Source organism: Equus caballus, chromosome 18 (assembly GCF_041296265.1).
Source record: "Equus caballus isolate H_3958 breed thoroughbred chromosome 18, TB-T2T, whole genome shotgun sequence".
Taxonomy (NCBI): domain Eukaryota; kingdom Metazoa; phylum Chordata; class Mammalia; order Perissodactyla; family Equidae; genus Equus; species Equus caballus.
In genome coordinates, this window is record NC_091701.1 from 27,094,482 (window position 1) to 27,114,427 (window position 19,946).

Below are 19,946 nucleotides of genomic sequence, written 5' to 3' on the forward strand. Positions count from 1 at the left end.
GCAGCATGCATCAGTTTTGCTCACATTGCTTATAAAGCACATCTCCGGTGACCTCTAAGTTGGAGAACTCATGGTGGCATTAAGAGCAGAGGTTGCTGGGATGTGCACTCTCATTATTCTGAAGGAAGAAATGTGGGTGGGAAAGATTGCTACTCTGTTCAGACCATAAGAGTGTAGTTCTAGTGGTCAGTAGGAGAGCATAATGAAGAAGAAAATTATTGAAAAACCATTTTTCTTTTCCTGTTTTTCTGAAATTTGACTTGGCAATGCTAAGGAAAAGTTAAAAGAAAAACTATAAATAGAAAAAAATGTAGAAACTGATCTAGTAAGAAATCAGAATACTGAAATTTTCAAACTATATCAATTTTCTAATGTAAGATGGGGAGCTTTTTATTTTTACACTTTGGGAGAAGTCTGTTCTTTCATTGGACTTAATTTTGTGCCCTGATAATTTGTTTTCCATAAAATGTAGGGAGATCCTCTCTTCTTTGTGAATACTTGGGAGTCCTGCTTTTGTGGTTCTGTCATTTTATCCTTTAACTATTGCATTTATTTACCTCTCTATCTTGGAGTTCACTGAGAAGAGGACCTACGTCATATTTTTCTTTCATCTTTATTATCTTAGAAAAACCTCTGCGCAGTAACTACTCATTAAATCTCTGAAGAATTACTCTTTAAGACATTATTGCATTTGGGTTGAGATCTCTTATATTGTTCCCTACTGTCATGAAAATAGAAGAAAATATTTCATCTACATGACAATTTTACAGATATAACCAACAGACTCTTCAGAAGTCTCTGGCAAAGGCAGCCAATACGTGAGGCTCTCTCTAGGATAAATAATTCCCTTAAACACACTGACTAACGTATTTTCTGGAAATTATTTTGAAATAATATATAATCAATTGGTTCAGCTTCACGCTCAGATCCCTCATGTCCTCCTCTTTTCCTTCTTACTTGTGGCTGTGCTTAGTCTGAAGCAACAACTGCATTGGAAAGAAATGGAAGAAGGAATCTCTCTATATCAAATTCTTTCTCACTAAAACCATTCTATTTTTCCCTTTCATGCAAGCTTCTAAAATTTCTTGCTTATATTCTGCATTAATGCTAAATAACAATGCATTGAATGTCTCTCCATGATTTCCAACCCAAAGTATATTAATTATTGTTTTTCCCTTCCGATTATGTAGTACATTCAGTGAATCCAAATTTCCTTGACCAAAGTAGCAAGAAGTACTAAAATTACCCAAAATTTAGAATTTAACAATATTTTGGTTATCCTTAACTCTTGTCAATTCTACTCTTTAAGTGCCTTAAAATGTAAATTGTTTCCAATGTGGTGACGTGAAAAACTACATTGTTTTAACCTTTAAAAAATAGTTTTAATCATTAAAATAAATATAAATCCTATTTCATACTTAGCCTATACAAAATCCTTCATAATGCACGTGTTATGGCAGGATTGGAGACAGCTCTGAATTTATGTTTCCAAACGCCACAAAACTCATTGTGAGCTATATGTTCATTTAAGAGTAGAATTTTACCCATTGTACATAAAGACATCATAGACAATTGTGATGATTTGGAAATTTGTGAAAATTGCAAGCTATATCCCAAGTATCAACAGACACTTTCTGGCTTTTCATGGAAATCATGGGTATTGCTGTGTTTTGTGGGGAAAAAAAAGTGCTCAAAAGGGAAGTTGGCATGTCTAGAAATGCAGGACAGGATGGTCTTTGGAAGGAAATAATACCCATTTAGCATTATAATATTTCATAAGAAAAAGAGGTAGCTGGAAGTGGAAAGATGATTTACTTTTCATACTATTAATAAAGCCTTAATAAAGGGATTTTTAATGTGAATATGACATGATCATTCTCCCCTGTATGGCCATAGAGTAATTTGCCTTCTTAGAGGGTATCCTTCCAGACACGGGCTGACTCGTCAGTGTTGTTGTATAAGTAATTGCATTTTAAAGGCTGTAAACCTCACAGGGTCTATGTCTAGCACTAAAGTGCCAAGAGGCAGAAATAAATCACTGCATTGTCAGGCCATGACTCCAACAACTTTTAAGTTTGCATGGGTTCATTTCTTCTAAGTTCCAGACTCCATCTGTTCACTTATTGCTGTGCTAGAAACGATGCTGTGTTCTGGATGAGGCAAAAAAATGGCAAAGCCTCTGAAGAGCAAGCTTGAAGACTATTAGGGAAGATGCACTGTGAACTTATGATTACTAGATATTTTACTCAAAATCTCTCCTTGGTGAGCCCTTCCCTGGCCACAATATCTACGATATTAATTGACCCCTCAAATTCCACACATCTTCCTTGCTTTAATGTTTCTTCTTAGAACTTAAAACTTCCTAACCAAAAAAAGTTATTATGTCATATAATATGTCACATAAATATCTATATTATATAAATCATGTGTTTATTTATTTTCTGTGTTTGCAACTTGAAGACAATCACCATGAGATTAGAAAATTTTATCTATTTTATTCAGTGATATCTCCCCAGTACCTGGCATACAATGGAAGCTTGATAAGTAGTTGCTGAGTGAATGAAGACAGTATGATTGGTAGTATGATAGACTTTTACAGTGATGTAGAAGCACAAATGGGAAGCCAGCATCGGTCAAACTTTATATAGAGAAAAATGAAATTTGGTCTGTGTTTTGATGTTCGACTACAAGTTCACCTTGTAGACAAGGAAGTGTGGAGAGAGGCTTTCAGGAAGCGAGAACACCACCTTCGGAGCACGGAAATGTGTGTTGACAAAGAGCTGTCAATTCTGATAGAGAATAAAGTCAACAGGCATTGAGGGCAGTTTAGTAGGGACAAGAGTGGTCAGAAAGGGTCTGAGAAGAAGGTTGGTGAAAGAGGATTGGGAGACAGGGAGAGGTTGGACTGTTAAGAACATTTTACACCATGGTTAGGAGTTTGAATTTCATTCTTAAGACAATGAACAGTCTTGAAAGGATTTTCTGCAGGAAAAGATGGGATTTGACCTTGAAAGAGTGGTCTGTTGGCAGCCTGGTGGATGGATAGGTACTCAATATTTGTTGAGTTAATGAATGATTTCTCAACGTTACTTTAGACCTTACAATTTGGTGATTCTTCAAGCTTTACAATAAATATTGACAGACTGAGAAAATAAATAACTCTGAATGATAGAGCAGTTCCAGTGAAGAGGACAAGATTGCACCCAACTTTTCAGAACGTTAAAAATGGGGAAGTTTCCCTTAGCCTCTCCCTGGTTCTGTAACTATTCCTTTCATTACACTAATCTTGGTTACTCCTATTAATGATCTCTTTTCTCTGAAAATCTTTAACTGTCTTAAACAGAAGCTTTTTACTTTAAAAACAAAAACAACTTTTTGACTTTTTGCTGTCTGCCAAAATTGATTTGCTACAAATCAAGTTTAGCTGTGTACTTCTTATTCATTATGGAAAGTAGTTAATGCAAATTTAAATATCAACGCTCCCCTTCATAGATAAAAACAAACTTACATAAAAAAACAGATTGCCAAGCAGGCTTTGAGGAGTCTCTGATGTACACACATTCGAAAGGATTACTCATTCCAAATTCCTTTCAATAACACACCTCTTATTCTCTCACCTACTCCAGTACTATGGGAATTGGATCTCAAAGGAAAAATCATTTTCTCAGATGGTTGTTTGAAAGCAGTTAGCATCTTTAACCACGAGTACAAGCGTGGTATAGATAATTCGGTTATCTATAGTGTGGTATAGATAATATGGTTAGTATGCTTATCAAGAACGGAAATGATAGGTGGTCTCACAATTGCTATTTGTATCTAAATGTCAAAATTTTTTCGGTTCTATGGATTGGCTTAATTTAAAAAATTCTTTTAAGCTAAGCCTTCAGTTTTGAAATTATTTATTCAAGGAGAAGTTTAGGTAGCAATATAGTAGACTAAGTATTAAGGAAGTGCTAAGCCAATTTTCCTTAATTGAAATCCCTTTCTGGCTGATTATACAAACCAACATTAGCACCATGTGAAAGTTTTCATTTGTCAATAACGAAATGCTAACATAAAGTGTTTACAAACTTATAATAGGCCAGTAAATTCTGACCATCCCACAGAAAAGTTGAGAGTGTCAGGCAGACCATGGCTTGTAAGGAACACTGTATACATGATATATATTCATCTTACACATTTTTTCCTGAGTGTCTTGTGGCTGTCAGGCAGATAGGAATGAAGATCAACAAGACTCCTTCCGTAACAGAGCCCTCAATTCAGTGAAAAGAAGAGAGAGATAACAAATAAACAAGTAAAGCACAGAAATATCAACTAGTCATAAGGGCTTTGATGAAAATAAAACTAATAAACCTACAAGGCTATTAAATGGTCCAGAAAGCCTTGCTGAGAAGACAAGACTTTAAGGTGCTTCCTGATTTTCTCAGAAGGCCTCTCTCACTTCAACAACGTGTCAATTAACAACACAACAACAACATCATAACAGCAGCTCAGTGTTTTGGGTTGATCATTTACCAATTTTCTCACTTTATACTGTTAGCATTTGAAAGTTACCTGGCTTTATTAGCAAGTACATTTATTTTCAATCTGATTTCCTATTAATGAGATTTAAAGCTACCTCAAAAAATGGAAATTATGCTTTCAATAGTTAAAATTATCTTACGGGTTTGGAGCATGTGAAATCAGAGAAGAGCTACAATTAGCCTAACCCAGTATCAGTTCAAGCTTTCCCACATGGTTTTACTAATACCCTTCAAATTCTGACTTCTGCCATTCCAGCCATATGTCTCTTTAAGCAGATACACTCTATAGTGCCAAAGTGTGTCAAGGACATCGCTAGTTTACCAAAATCATTTTTATGTGCAACTTTTTGCAATATTCCAAAGTACTCTTCCACCTGAACCCCACCCCAACCCCTAAAATATAATTTTAATAACACACATTAAAATGTCATGCTGATAATAAACCCAGAGATATATTACAGGGAATCTGTCTGCATTTTTTTTTAACGCCTTTTGGCACTAACATAATGGCGTAAGCACATGGACTCACACACATTGCCTAAATTCTTTTTTTTTTTGCAGGTTTTGTGTACAAAGTAGTGCAAAAATTCATAATGATATTATTCAGAGCATAAATGTCAATTCAAGAAAGAGCTAGGAGGGTAGAATATAAATTTGTGTTTGAAAGATATACTAAGAGAGTCGAACTGTACATACATGTGATGCGGCTTTTTAGTGTCTGATCGCAGTTTTATCATGATATTATCCTGTGTTGCTGCTGGGGAAAGCAACAAACAGTGGCTTCTGCCATCTCAGTGAACAGAGATCTCTGGAAATTGCACCTGTTCATTATGTGAGAAAGCCTTCTGTGGGCAGAGAGGAGGAATTCAGTTTTATTCTCAAACTGTTGCCTAATTCTTATAACTCGTGCATATTTTTTTGAGTCATGATTGTACAATCTGCTACCCATTTTGGGATAAAAACATTATTGAAATTGTGCATACTAACTTTAACCAAGCTGCATTTTTTGTGAATCGGGTTGTAAAGTCGACTGCCACAATTACAGCCATGTCCTGTAAAAATTAGCATACACACACACACACACACACACATACTCTCTCACAAACACACCAGGGAGGACACCATTTAACACTTGGAAGCGCATTACTCTTCTAAAATAAAGAGTTAAATTTTTTTCCCTACTGCTCTTCCCATCTTTGAAACACCATGAGTCACGGTGCTTCCCATTTAACAAACACCACGGATTCGTTATTGTCTGTGAGGCTTCCATGTACTGCAGTAAATTTGAACTGGATATGTTACGTCCCAATTGACAGTGGTGATTAAGCCAAAAATAAGTGCATTCTCCTTTAAATGTTAGCTGCAGCATCAAGTTGCATTCCCTATGTTGTGCTATCCTGAAACAAGTCAGTCTGCACAGACCAAAATGTTGACGGATATACAGCAGATCAAAAAGAAGAGAGTCATTTTGAAGTGCTTGCTATCTGTCTGAGACGATAGGCTTCTGAATTTGTACCTCTTTGCAAAAGAGACTTACATTATTTTGTCAGTTTGTTTCAATTTGAGAGGTGTTAAAAATTGGTATTCGTTTTTTTGATATAACCCTTAAATTCTACAATTTAAGAAAACCGACTGAAAGAGATAAATTAAATGGGTAGAAATATTTTCAAATCAAAGACCAACTGACATATATAAAAATGATGTATGTTTCTTACATGGTCCACAGGGAGAATTCTGCAGGCTTGCTATGATCTCTACAATTTGCTTCAGGGCAAACTAGATTCTGGGATATTCTATTATCCCTTTGGTCTGTTTATCATGGAAACTGATGCACAAATCCAGAGTTCTTTTAAGTCTCTTTCTTTATATATGGTTGGAACTGGTAAGAATTCACTTATCTCATGTCCTCACCTCCGGTAAAGTGCTACAGAAGAGTTCAGTGACCAGTAATCAATTATTATTGAGAAGCAATCAATTGCTAATTTCCATAATTATGCACATCTAAACACTATGAACAAGAAAGAGAAACAAAGCTGCACTCCAAGCATTGCCTTGTTAGCAGTATTTTGTTAACACAGGCTCTAAAAAAAGCTGCCGCAGCTGGTACCACAAATGTGTTTCCAGTATTCAGGCCATCAACGTGATTCGTCGCTAAATGTATAGAATCAGCTTCTTGCTAAAAACTACAATTACAGGTGATATACAGATTGAAATCACAGGGCTGGTTTGTCGAAGAAAATTGTCCTAATGATGGGTTTTCGGATGGGGAATGCAGCTCTTTTCTTTCTCTGTGATGGGTTGTGAAGGCAGCTGCACCTGCCTCTATGCTGTATTCTGCCGCACTTAATGATATCTGATGATATCATTAGGCAAAGTGTTCATAAACAGATGTTGAGCCTGTGCCTAAATGCTGTCAGATGAGCGGTTGCTGGCCTGAAACAGTATTATTTATATAGAACATTTACGTTTGTTATGTTAATAACCCCGCTATTAGCTCTCTGGATGTTACGTTAGGAATGTAAATGTAGTTAATATGAATAACAACCTCTTTACTCTTTGTGCTGCAGTTGAGTATAACTTTTAGGCTTTGGGAGAGAAACAAAGATACCCCCACCAAGTCCTTTTGACTTCCTTTTTTTGTTGTTTGTTTTGGCATCATTTGAAATTTTGATCAGAAGATAAATGGTAAGAATCCGTAGGACAGATGTTAAATATTAAGATTTGGTTTTCCTATCAGTTAATAATGTCAGAAATTCTGATATCTATGAGTTTTCTTGTGTGAGCCCAATCCGTGACCCTAATACTTTATAGCAGTGATCATGGACACCAAATTAACAAGCATACATTTCAACAGGAAAGTCCTAACCAAACTGTTGGATATAGACCCATTTTGTTCCAGCTTTTTCTGACACTACTACATTTCTTTCCCATATAACATTTTGGGACACCAAAGTCATATGTCACAGTCATTTTTTTCATATTCCTGTTGGTGATTGAGGTGTTACCTTGATGTCATGGTTGCAGTGTCTAAAAATGTCACATGACAATTACTGTCTCTGTGTGTGTGTTTAAGCCAAAGTTGAATTTTATACCTCATAGTTAATTCATGCAGAGTAAGTTATGTAAATTCTGACAGTCATCAAATGTGCACTATTTCTCTGAAATATTGTCTACTGTGATACCCACATTATATTTTCGAAAGTGTCTTTGTCATGTTTTATGACACTTTAACACTTTCAGGAATTTTCAATACTGAAAGATTGTATTCGCCTATTTTCAAGATCAGAAAAACCTTTATTTCGAATTTTTACTGGAGACAAAAACAAACAGTGTTAAACCGGTGCTTCCTTCTAATCATAATTAGAGGTTAGAGTGATTTTTGAAGTGTCATTTTCATCTCAATTAATGCTTATGAAATCATTCATATTTCTAAAACTGGTAAAGACATCCATGTCTGTTTGTTTCAGAGTCTGTAGGTGTGAACAAGTTACTAGAGGGATGTGTTTACAAATGTAACTTCTTCCAATACATCTTACACCTAAGGATCATCTGAATTATCTGTGATTTTTAATAATCATAATGAAATCTCAATGATGGCAGTTTTTGCTATGCTTCTACCACTTGTGATTTCAATTCTGACCTTCTGGAAAATGCTAGAAACTCCAGATTTTTTTTATATGGAGATTTACTATCATCTTCCAAATAAGGAAAGGGGAAAGTAAATTAAATCAGAGGATATTCTCTTCTACATAAATTGCTTCCTGACTGTGATGTTTACATGGATATTTACAAAAATCTATAACTTCCCCTTAAGTTGGAACACTTAGAATATAACTTCTCTTAAAATGTGACTTCAGGTAGTAAAACTATAAAGAACTTTGCCTGTAAGAGAATTCGGGTACTGGAAAGAAAGGTACTCAACATATTCTGAACAACACATGCAAATATAAAATGTTGAAGGATTCTGAGGATCTTTGAGTTGTTTAGACCTTCCAAGCTGTCCAGTATGTCTTTTTTGGGGGAAGTCGAAAGCAGGGAGTGAGAACTTCAACCACTATGACATCGTACTTTGATTTGCTTGACACTATTTGAAGTGGTTCAGAAGAAACGTGAGGATTACCTTTTTATTTGTTCATCTAGTCAACACTTAGGAAAGCTAGCCAATAAAAAGGTTCATTCTGAATTCTTCAGAAATTTAGATCGATTTGAGTGAAAGGATAAAAGGAAGTGCTGAAAGCATCAACTATTGTTGAAACAAGATCAATTCATCAAAGTCTATTTAAGAGGCATGGAAGTCCACCAGTATCTTCAAGAAGTCTTCATTTCCTCTCTTCTCTTCAGTAGGGGTAATTCTGACCAGTTCCCTAGAATGAATGCATGTTCATGGCATATATTAATTTCCCTTCATTCTTAAAGATGGTAAATGATGCAGTCACCTTGCTTGTGATTTTCCATAACATTTCCATTTCTTATGTTTAATTGGGTGATGGTCACTTTGAATATGAAAATATCTCTGCTGGGGCCAATTGGTCCATTCTACCTATTTTTTTTAATGTTTCTATTTACCTAAAGAATTAGGCTTTTATGCAAATCTCTAGATGCATAATAAATATCATTTGTATTGGTATGATGACATGATTACCATATGTGCAGGGATTGTTGCTTTTCCTTTGTTGCACAATAAAACCCAGAGTTCAAGTGTAAGGCACTGAATAAATCTGGAATCAAGAAGTGAGTACTACCCTTGTCTTAGCAAATTACTGCGTATGTTTAAGCAAATGCATTACCTTTCTAGGTCTCAATATCTCTAATTTAATATATTTATGCCATCTTATTCTCTTGTTTCTTGGAAGGAGATCTATTGCAGATGATAAAATATTAAGATCTGTAGAAGAATAGTATATGAGTTAAATTGCAACAGTGGCAGTTAGTATTATTATATTAAAATGTAACAGGCCTTTTTGAGCAAATACACTAAACACTTATTATAGAATATCCTCTTGTGATGATACCCATAATGATCTTGTCATTGGTTTTGTTGTTTTTTGGTTATTATTTGCTTAATGTTTGCTTGTGCCCCAAAATGGAGAGGAGGTATACAAAAATATGTTTTACCAACACAACTAATGCAGATTTGTTTATTGTAGGAATATCTTCCCCTAAGTAAAACCCACTTAAAATGAATCTGTCTGTTCATGTTTATAATTAGCTTAATTTTCAGCATGTTTTTATAAAACATAGCTTTGACTCACTGTATGGCATTTTGTGTCTCCTGTATGTATTCTCACTGGAACAACCAGGGACTTTTATCACTTGCCAGAGTTTCAACATGTGTAATGGTTAGAGCATTTCATGTAGAACTTCACACTTTAATGAATACAAGAAAAATGTTTACCTTTTAAAAGTAAAGCTGGTAGCTTCAAAAATAAGCCATAACTTGTTTTATATCAAAGACAAGTTAGAATCACTTAGGAGATGCTAATTCATTCAATATTTTATTTTATCATTTGTTTTTCTGATATGAAATTATTTATTTTGTTATTAGATGGGCCTCAAGGAGCAAATAGGAAATATAAAACATTTAATCAACTGTCACTGCTCTCTTTATGTATCTAACTGAGCTTTATTAAAATATCCATTATGTGACAGTTACGTCTAAAGCCTGTTTGAAAGTATGTGGCTTATATTGTGCCCAGAAGGTCATCAAAGTCTCTGTGAGTCGAAATTTGGAGACATCATGTCACCATGCCATAGTCATTATGGTTAGTAGTTTAAGAATGGACAAAGTATGTAGAGGCTGCTTTTGCCAGTAAAAAATGTAAAAAGTGTGTGTATTAATATGAATTCCTACTTTTTATTTAGCATGAGTAAGGGCTGTTGGTCTGTTCCTACGGTTTTGTGCTGGTGCTTAAGTCTAAAACGGCCATAAGCAATCAACTAATAAGAAAAGAATTTTAAAGGATCATTGTGATACACGTTTCTGACAAGGCACATCCTTCTATCAGGTGCTTTAATATCATCCGAGAATTGTCCAGCAGATAACTGGTACCTCAAATCTGATTTTCACCTAGAATTGGGGAGAAAAAGAGGGGGAAAAAGGAAGAAGGAGAAAGCAAGACTACTCAATTTCTGGATATAAAACTATTAACCAAATTCTGCCTTTCATTAAGCAAAATGCTTAAATGGACAAAATATGTTTGCCATGATGAACAGAACTTGCCCCAGGTGGTCAGTCACCAGTTACTTGGGTTCATTTCTTCTAAAGGAATGGCTTTTTAACCTGGGGGGACATGAGATGACTGTGATAGTGGCCCGAATTTGGGCACTTGTAATTACTTTAGCTTGCGATTAAGCAGCAGACTTGTGGTGGGAGGATTAATGTCAGAAGATTCCCCATTTTTCAATCTTGTGTCTACATCAATAAGATTGAACTAATTGCTAATTGGCATTTAGAAAATGAACTGCTCTGGTACCCTGGAGCTTTGCTGTAATATGGCATGGAATTGGGAATATGATATTTCTATCTTAGATAACAGAGAATGGTATTTATTCTGGATGTAATATAGAGTCTTATTATAATAGTTTTATCTAGAATGTAGCCAGACATACGAACCATCAGAGGAGTGTTTATAGGACCAGTTCATTATTTATAGCATACATTATTCACAAGATGTAGATTTCTTAAAATTCATTACTTTAGACAAAATTGTTAGAAACTGACATCATTCATCAAGAATTAAGACAAAGCTTCACCCTGAATAGCCCTGGTTGTGCCCGCCTTCCAACCATCATTACAACTCTTTGTGTTTTTGATTCCTACTGTATTACAGAATTTTAAATGCTTTTTTTCCCCATTACCTAGAATATCTTAATATGTTAGTGATTTTCAGGTTGTTGTGGTATATTTTTTAAAAGAAATTTATAGTTTGTGAAACATTTATAGAAAGAGCTTTTTTATGTACTACCAACATCTAAATAAATAAATAAATATCCCCAAGAAGTTACTACTAGGAAATTATATTGTTAAGATTCATTTAATAGACTTGCCTTTTTCTACCTTCTAGAGTCATTGGAATAAAACAATCTTTAAAATGTTGTTCTCTTCAATGCACCCATGTATTGGATGGTTAATTCCAATCATCCATGATTAGCCTTATTTTTTTATAAAGTGGTATTTTCTAAAATGTGGTTCATGGTCCCCGTGATGCTCTATGGAAAAATTCTTCATGGCCAAATAAGTTTGAGAAAATTCGTGTGCACTATTACCCTCATAGAAAGTCACAATGAAAATTAACATTAAAAAAGAATGTAAGAAGTTCTGCATAAAAATATTTCTTTGCCCAACTCAGTGTTTAAAAGTTTATATAATTATGGAGTCCCTTTTTCTCTTTGGATTATATACTGCTGTTCAACCCAATTCTCTTTGAAAAACATTGTTTCAAGAATTGTTTTTCATGAAAGGGATAGGCAGATTACATACACATAAATAATCTGAGTCATCTTGAAAATTCTAATTTCTTCCGCATTCTCTGAATCTGCTAATTGAATATCTAAAATATGTCACCCAGTTGGATATAAATCTTTCTTAAAGAGTGGACAAACAATCTTTGAAAGTTCCATTACATCATTGTTAACAATAAAGCCATTATGTTCCAATTTTACTTTAATAAGTACTCTGAACCTTCAAATTTAGAATTTCTCATAACATTGAACCAGAACAAATCTTTATAAAATAATTTAAAGAAATATTTTTTTTCAAAAAAGGAATAGCTATGTTAATGCATTTTAAAAAATTAGAAGACATATAAGCAAGAAATGATTGACATGAAGGTAAGGCCTTTGAGAGAAACTTGAGATATGGAGCATTTCACTGATTTTTCAGCAAACTGGGAAAGAGCAAGAGTGTATCAATACATCATTAGTTAATAGGTATACATCCTACTGGTCTTCACACACTATATTAAGGCTAAATTTAGGGTGTAGAGGTGGTTTTGCATTTCTAAAGATCTTTCAACTTTTTGAGAATCTCAAAGCTGTTACTTATTCGGTTATATAAATGAAGAACCTGAGCAGGAATTATGTGACATGGGAGAGCTAACCAGAAATACTGCCTATGAGTCTTCAGCTTGAAACCGATGATCAAAAGCTACTTTCCATTCCAGAGAGCTAAACTTATGAAACGAATGCAGCCTGATTTTATTGTTTCTTTGTGTTTGTCAACTGATTGGAAAACTAAGGAAAAATAGCTACAACTTAGAAACTGTTTTAGAATACACTGAACTTATTCTGAGGTGTCTTAGTAATTGATTCTCATTGCTAAATATTTCCTTGGAGTGTCAGTAACCATTTTTCAGTTCAAGAGTGTCAATAACCAAATCATCGTTGAAATCTGGTACCCCAAATTTGTAGTGATGGAGCAAGCATTCAAGGCTCTAAAATGATGCTCTCCATGGTGTGATTTTGTCTGCTTTGTCATTATTTTTCTTAAAGTAAGAACCTTTCATTTGCACTGGCTTCAGTAAAACATAAATGGCCCTCTGCACTACTTCCTGATAAATGAATTCCTAACAGGAATGACAGTTACCCTATATTCATAGATTGAAACAAGCAGTTCTTATCTCCCAGTGCCTTCATATTTCCATAGAAAACTGGTGAGCTCTGAGGTTCAATATAGGGGGCAGAGTTTTGAAACTGCAGCTCCTCCTTCCCAAGAACTGTGCTTACCTCGGTCAGAGTGAAAATGTAGAAATCCGTGACACAATGATAGCTGCACTATTTGTGCAAACAAGTGTCTCATTGAAAGCAAAGAAACACATTGCTTGAAAATATCCCTTAGAACCTTAAAATAAAAGTATGGCTGCCTAAGAACACACTCATACATATAGTAGTATTTCAGCACTGCTGGCTTAGCTAGCAAACAAAATATGGTTCAAATGGCTTCACAATCCTAGAAACGGAAGGCACCCGTTTAATGAGGTCTCCTCTGCTTGAAATTAAAGTAGAAGGAGTTTTACCGAGAAGAGTATTCAATAACAAAATATTAAATGATAAACACAGATTGCTTAAAATCAGACGGGCCATTTTAAGAAAAGCATTTTAGCTCATCATGATATGTAGCACCTTATTTAAATTAGGAGGTGTTAATTCGTAGCTTGAATAATATATTAATATAATATGTAAAGTGAATGGCATTGTTAATCACAGTCGCGCCTGGAACGACTTTGCTTCTGTGCACTGAATGTTAATTTTGCAAAACATTAATTTCAAAGATTTTGCAGCAGTGCTTTTGTAATTAAATATTAATGTCACATGTTATTGCAGTAGCATGTTTATGAAAGCCGGCAACACTTCAAGTCAACTCATTTGTTTTTATATTTATTCTTGTACATCTGCAATCCCTTCCATTTCACAATTTCAAAGTGAAGGCCATTTTGAATAGTCAATATGTGAACATTTTTCATTGTAAGCGTTTTTTAACATCCAACAGGGTAAATATTTAATGTTGTGTTTTTAGCTGGTATAATTTTTCAGAAAATTGGCTATAACTTTTAACAACTCAAAGGTACCTAAACTGTCTCCAGTTTTGGCTTAAGTGATCTGAAAATAAAGTAGCAATAAATGTGATGAAGCTGTGGAAAAATACTTAAGAATTAGAAGGCTGTATATGAAAGTTTGAAATGAGAACTGCAATTCTGTGCACAGGACATCTCAGCGATTACTTATTTTCATGTATTTTCATGATGGCACAGTATTATCTCAAGAAAATTTAAAAGATGAAATTGACTTTTGGTTAACTTTGTTCAAGTTCCAGAACTAGACAAAGAAGAGAAAAATCTCACTCGGCAGTGATGTGCTTCACTCTTGTCACATGTTTTGAAGACACACATTTGCTTTGGAGAGAATCCATTTTATGCTCACCAGCTTACTCCAGGTATATACAATATACCTGTTGTGATACCAGTGTGCCCACGACTGTTTTGACTAAATTGCTACATCTGGTGATCTTGCCCATGATACGCCCAATCTGCTAAATACATTTAGCCTATAAATTAAGTCATTTCCATTTTTGAACCTTGACAACAAGAAATAACATTCAAGGGATTATATTTTAAAGCTATGATTTTATCCATCTCGTAAAGTCGTTTTTTAGAATCAAATCCCTTAGATGCATTTTTTTTTTTTTCTTGAATTACGGAATGAGTTACCCATACTACAAAAAAAAAAAAAAAAAACCAGGAAAAATCAAGATACATTATGTTTGGTTATGGGCACATTTAACAGTTAAAAATTATATCTGCACCTGATGTTGCATGTTAACAGCTAATGCCATTTGACAGTGATGAAATTAAAGGATGAAGAAGAGATACAAACTACATTTTACAAGCATGATGGGTCTCCAACAATGCCATTTAAATATTATTTGTCACTATTTAAAATGAACCTTTCCCCTTTAAGCTATGCCATTACGCTCATTTGTCCTGTCACCGCTGACAGGCTATATGACTCACACACAAAAATGGTCATTAGGTACTGCATCTTCATCTTATTTAAAAAAAAGAAAGAAAGAAAGAAAGCATTCTGATGCCTCTAAAAGCCTGTAATTATTTTCATCCGAAGAGATAGTGTTGCTCAGAAGGTAATTTAATAACCTTTTGCATGTACCTGGGGAATGCCTCTCCAGGGGACCAAGGTGCCGACATGCCATTCAGTCGTCAAAACATGACCTTTAATGGTTGCTTGGAGAGAAGTTAGCGTGGAATGTTGTACACAGTGCAATGCTAATTCTGCTTTCTAATATATGCAAAATTTAGTTCTTGAGCAATGATCTTTGTAAGATGAATTAATATAGGTACCGCTCCAGGAAACAAAAGGAATTGCAACGTGACTGCCTTCTTCCACCCATGATCTCTTATACTTCAGTTTGAAGTAGCTAACAACTTGCACAATTTGTCTAAAAAATAGTGCGAAACATTCCAGAAGTCATTTGCTTCTTTTCCCCCCTTTAGGTTGGTGGATGAATTCTATTCTATATACTATGGAAATGTAAAGTAAGATTAAAGGGATTTCTTTCATAAGTTTATTTCCCAAAATAAGGCATTGGCCCCAGCTCCGTGAAAAAGAAAAAGAAAAGCTTACCTTTGATAGACCCTTTCTGTTTTATAACACAATCTATGTGGCTTGCTGAAATTACTAATGCAGTTACTGAGTTAACTAAAAAAAGAAATCCTTCATGGATTTTCCTGTTAAAATATCATATTTTGAACACTGGCATGTACAAAAAGATGCCCAGGCTGCTTCCTGTGACAACCAGGTTCAAAATCTCCTTATTTTGGTAGTCTGATATTAGATCCCGCCTTAGTTAGAAATGCTGGGATTTCAACTCCTACCCCTGACACGCCATCCGTCAATTTATTAGCACGCTGGTGCAGTAAGCCACTGAACAGGCTATATCAATTCGTTTAGTTTTTTTCTTTAAAATGTCTGTAATCCTCAGCTCTGCTCTCTCAACCGGTCAGCATTAAAGATTTATGTTGCACTTTTTTTCATTGCCACACCTGAATATGGATTACTTAAATGGGCTGTAAATAATTCATATCTGAGAATAAGTTTCCATTACTGACCAATGTTGTAATTTAATATACTGTATTATGGGCTATACAATTTTAGATTGTTTTCTGTGTGCATGCAGCCGTCAGGCAGACAACAGTTTAAGTAAGAAGCGTGAGGTGTTTGTTCAGCTTATTTTCATGTTCACTGTGTGTGCTCAAATCAGCAACAGGGCTAAAGGAAGCAGAAAGCTACTTGCAACTGCGTGTTTTTCTGCTATTTATGGAAATCTTTTTTTTTAAAAAAAAGCGCTTGACCTGAAACAAAATCCAAAAATGTGTGATAGCATATTATTGATAGATTCAAGAAAGAAAGAAAATGTGTTCATTTAGGTGGCTAGAAATCTCTTAGTTCTTGAGAATTGAAGAATAATCTTGATTCCCGAACCCAAAGGTTAACTTTCCTGTTCAATGCTTGATTATTCTATGCATAAAATGCCCATAATAAAATTATAATTTATTTGACAGTTAAGTTTGAATGAGGCTACTGGATCAAATACGCAAAATGTTCAAGTACCAGCTATCTTTAAAACATAGGCAAGTGTTTACTCTTAAAAGAGCTTTAAACAATTTAAGATTAAGTTCGTATAGTAAAAATTAATAATAGATTAATGCATGAAAATCTATGAAGACACATAGGATAATGATTTAAAAAGGAATAATTTAAAAAGATGAATTAAAAAGTCGAATCAGAAAAGAAGGCCAGCATAAACTAGGGAAAAACATGCTGTGAATAAAGTCTGTTAGATCTTGAAATAGGAGAGCTGCTAAATAATGCATAGTTTTATTTTTCTATAATTTGCATAAACCTTAAGAGAGTATTTATTTGTGTAAAACTTGATGTATCGAGTAAGGAGAATGAAAAAATGGCATTCATTTTGTTTTCATTTTGGTATTTAGGAAAAATATTCTGTTACATATGGACTACTTAGACCTAATCATCTGACTGAATGTGATGTGTGTCTTGAGCCAGGTTGGAAAGGGGCTGGCTGGAGAACAGTGCCCTGGTCTTGCTGCAGGCGATGCAGGTTGGCCCATGCTCTGCTGGGGAGCAGATGGTGAGCCAATGCTTGTAGTCACACTTACCTTCCTTGCTAAATCCATAATCCCTCACTGGACACGGAGCCAAGGCAGGCTTTGGAGGCAGAAAGGAGGTTACAATCTGGACTTGGGTAGTGACTGCCAGAACTGAGAAAACAGCTCAGAAATTTCAAATGCTTAACAAGTTATCTGTCTTGTCCCTAAGCCAGTGCAGCATTTTTAAAAGTAATTAAGACATGATTGAAAATGTGTATGCCATCTAAATACAAAAATCTTCAAAAATCATCAAAACCAATAATGAAAAGCCACATCAAATATGACATTATGCTAAAAATACATTTAAAATGAATTATATTTTTGTGATTGAAAGGAAATATATAAAGTAAAAAACAGGAAAGAGGAAGTATTTATTTTTATAGGAAAAGACTTTTTTTTCTTTACAAACCTGGACCTTATAGAAGGAAAATATTTCATACATGTCTATAAATACGCTACATGGATGAAATATTTTCCTTCTATAAGGAAATGCATAGCTATGCAACATCTATATCTATCCTAACATATGCTCCTCTATAAGTTATTCTTTAGAATATTAAATGATTGTAGTTAATTTTTTCTATATATAATAGGATACTTATGCATGTATATGTATGTTTTTATATGTGTGAATGGGGTTCATTATCAACACAGACATTATAACTCAGAAAGATAAAATAAAAATATTGAGTGGGTAGCCAAATTCTAATCATTTATAATAAAGGGATAGTAAGTGCCATCTGTTTAATGTAAAAAAATAAAACAACTGGTAAAATGCATACATATCTAGGAAATTGAAGCCATGGAGTAATTCATATAAAACCAAATATATATAAGATGTCAACGTATTCCATTAAAGTGGGATTGACTTAAACATGTCCTATCTACATAATAATGTGATACAAGAACAAGTAAAATGTTCTGATTATGGTTTGTGCTATACCACAAATATTTTTTAAAAACATGTTTTACTCTACTTAATGAGTATAACCAAATTCCTTAGTTTTCTCCACTAAATTTTCATGGCCCTCATTCTCTCAGGCAACACTCCTTCCTTACACATCATTCTTATGCATACTTGCATTGAAGTTAACTTTCACTTGAGCAAACTTCTTACAGCCTTCATTAGTCTATTGTACCACCTACATTTCCCAAGCTGATAAAATGCTACCAGTACTCTACTCACATATATGACTAACGTGAGCTCTGTGCTTTGCGACCATCACCAACTCCTTTCATTATCCTCTTTTCTCCTCTTCTTTTTATTGCCTCCTTTTGGGAAAGTATTTAGCATCCTTATTTATACTTAGGATATGTCTTAATTTCTTCTCTTTATGAATCTCCTTCAGTGTCCATTTCTCTACTTTTTTTTTTTTTTTTTGAGGAAGATTAGCCCTGAGCTAACTACTGCCAGTCCTCCTCTTTTTGCTGAGGAAGCCTGGCCCTGAGCTAACATCTGTGGCCATCTTCTTCTACTTTATATGTGGGATGGCTACCACAGCATGGTGTGCCAAGCAGTGCCATGTCCACACCTGGGATCCAAGCTGGCGAACCCCAGGCAGCCGAGAAGCGGAACATGTGCACTTAACCACTGCGCCACCAGGCCGGGCCCCTGTGTGTCCATTTCTTGTCAGTGCCCTTCATTCCTCAATATATCCTTTCCTGGTAATACTGTTTTCTTCAAAAATTGACATAAAGAAATAAACAAAGAAAAATGTAAAAGCATCTCTCTCTGCCTCACCTCAGAATTCAAGAAATATGCCTTGATAGACAATATCTGCAGCTCAGTATTCATAAAAGGAGATATAACAGCAAAAATGTTCCATAGTAATACATTTTATAAATATTACATGTAGTTTTTATCCATATAATAATGTGCGTAGTACTTTTATCTTGGTCTACATTGGAAAAGTAAACTTCAATATATAATATTTACATCAAAGAAATTTTTCATGATTTTAACAAGAAAGTTTTACTGTAAAAAATGTCATCATAAAATAATTAATCACTTTTGAAGACATATCTTATGATATTTACCTCCATTTATTTATCTATTTTCTTTTGAAGGAAGGATAGTTTCATAGGCTTTCAAAACAGGCCTGAAAGAGATTGATTTAATGTGATTTCTGCTTTCACATGAGAACAAAAAGAAACAAAACTTTAAAGATAACTTTTAACAATTCAAGTTTCCTATAAAGTCATATTTATGTTAATTTCAAAGATTAGTCTAGAACATTGTGGGCATCAACAAAAGATGTGAGATATTGTACTAAGAGCTAAAGACAATACAAAGACGTCTAAGACCGTCTCTCCATTCAGGAGTCTTCAACAAAGTCGTTGGACGTGAACTTAGGAGACCTGGGTTTGCATTCCAGCTCTGCCACCTGCAGACCACAGAAATACACAAAGTATTTACAATTCTGGACCTCAATTTCCTCATCCTTACAATTATAACATTTGCTTAATGACTTATAGTGTACTGATCACCTATGAAACATTCCCTGACTGTGTGAACCTGGAGAGACAAACTAAAGAGGTAAATGACAAAGAATTAAGTAGCAATAAGTAGGACAGTACAGGTGATGTCTCTGGGCAACACATGATTAATTACCAGGTAAGTGGCTCAGGCAATACTTGAAGCCAGTTAACAGGATGAACATTCATACGAGTTTCTAATGTTTCATATTTAAAAGTTTTCATTGCATAATTTTAATACATAATTTGAAACACATTTGGCCAA

The 19,946-nt window shown here is 34.6% G+C and overlaps 1 protein-coding gene across 2 annotated transcripts in view; it reads left to right on the forward strand.

Annotated features, from left to right (window-relative positions):
- The window catches only part of ARHGAP15 (Rho GTPase activating protein 15), a 607,941-nt gene that overhangs the window by 205,564 nt on the left and 382,431 nt on the right, over positions 1 to 19,946 (forward strand). The gene's annotated exons all lie outside the window — the stretch shown is intronic.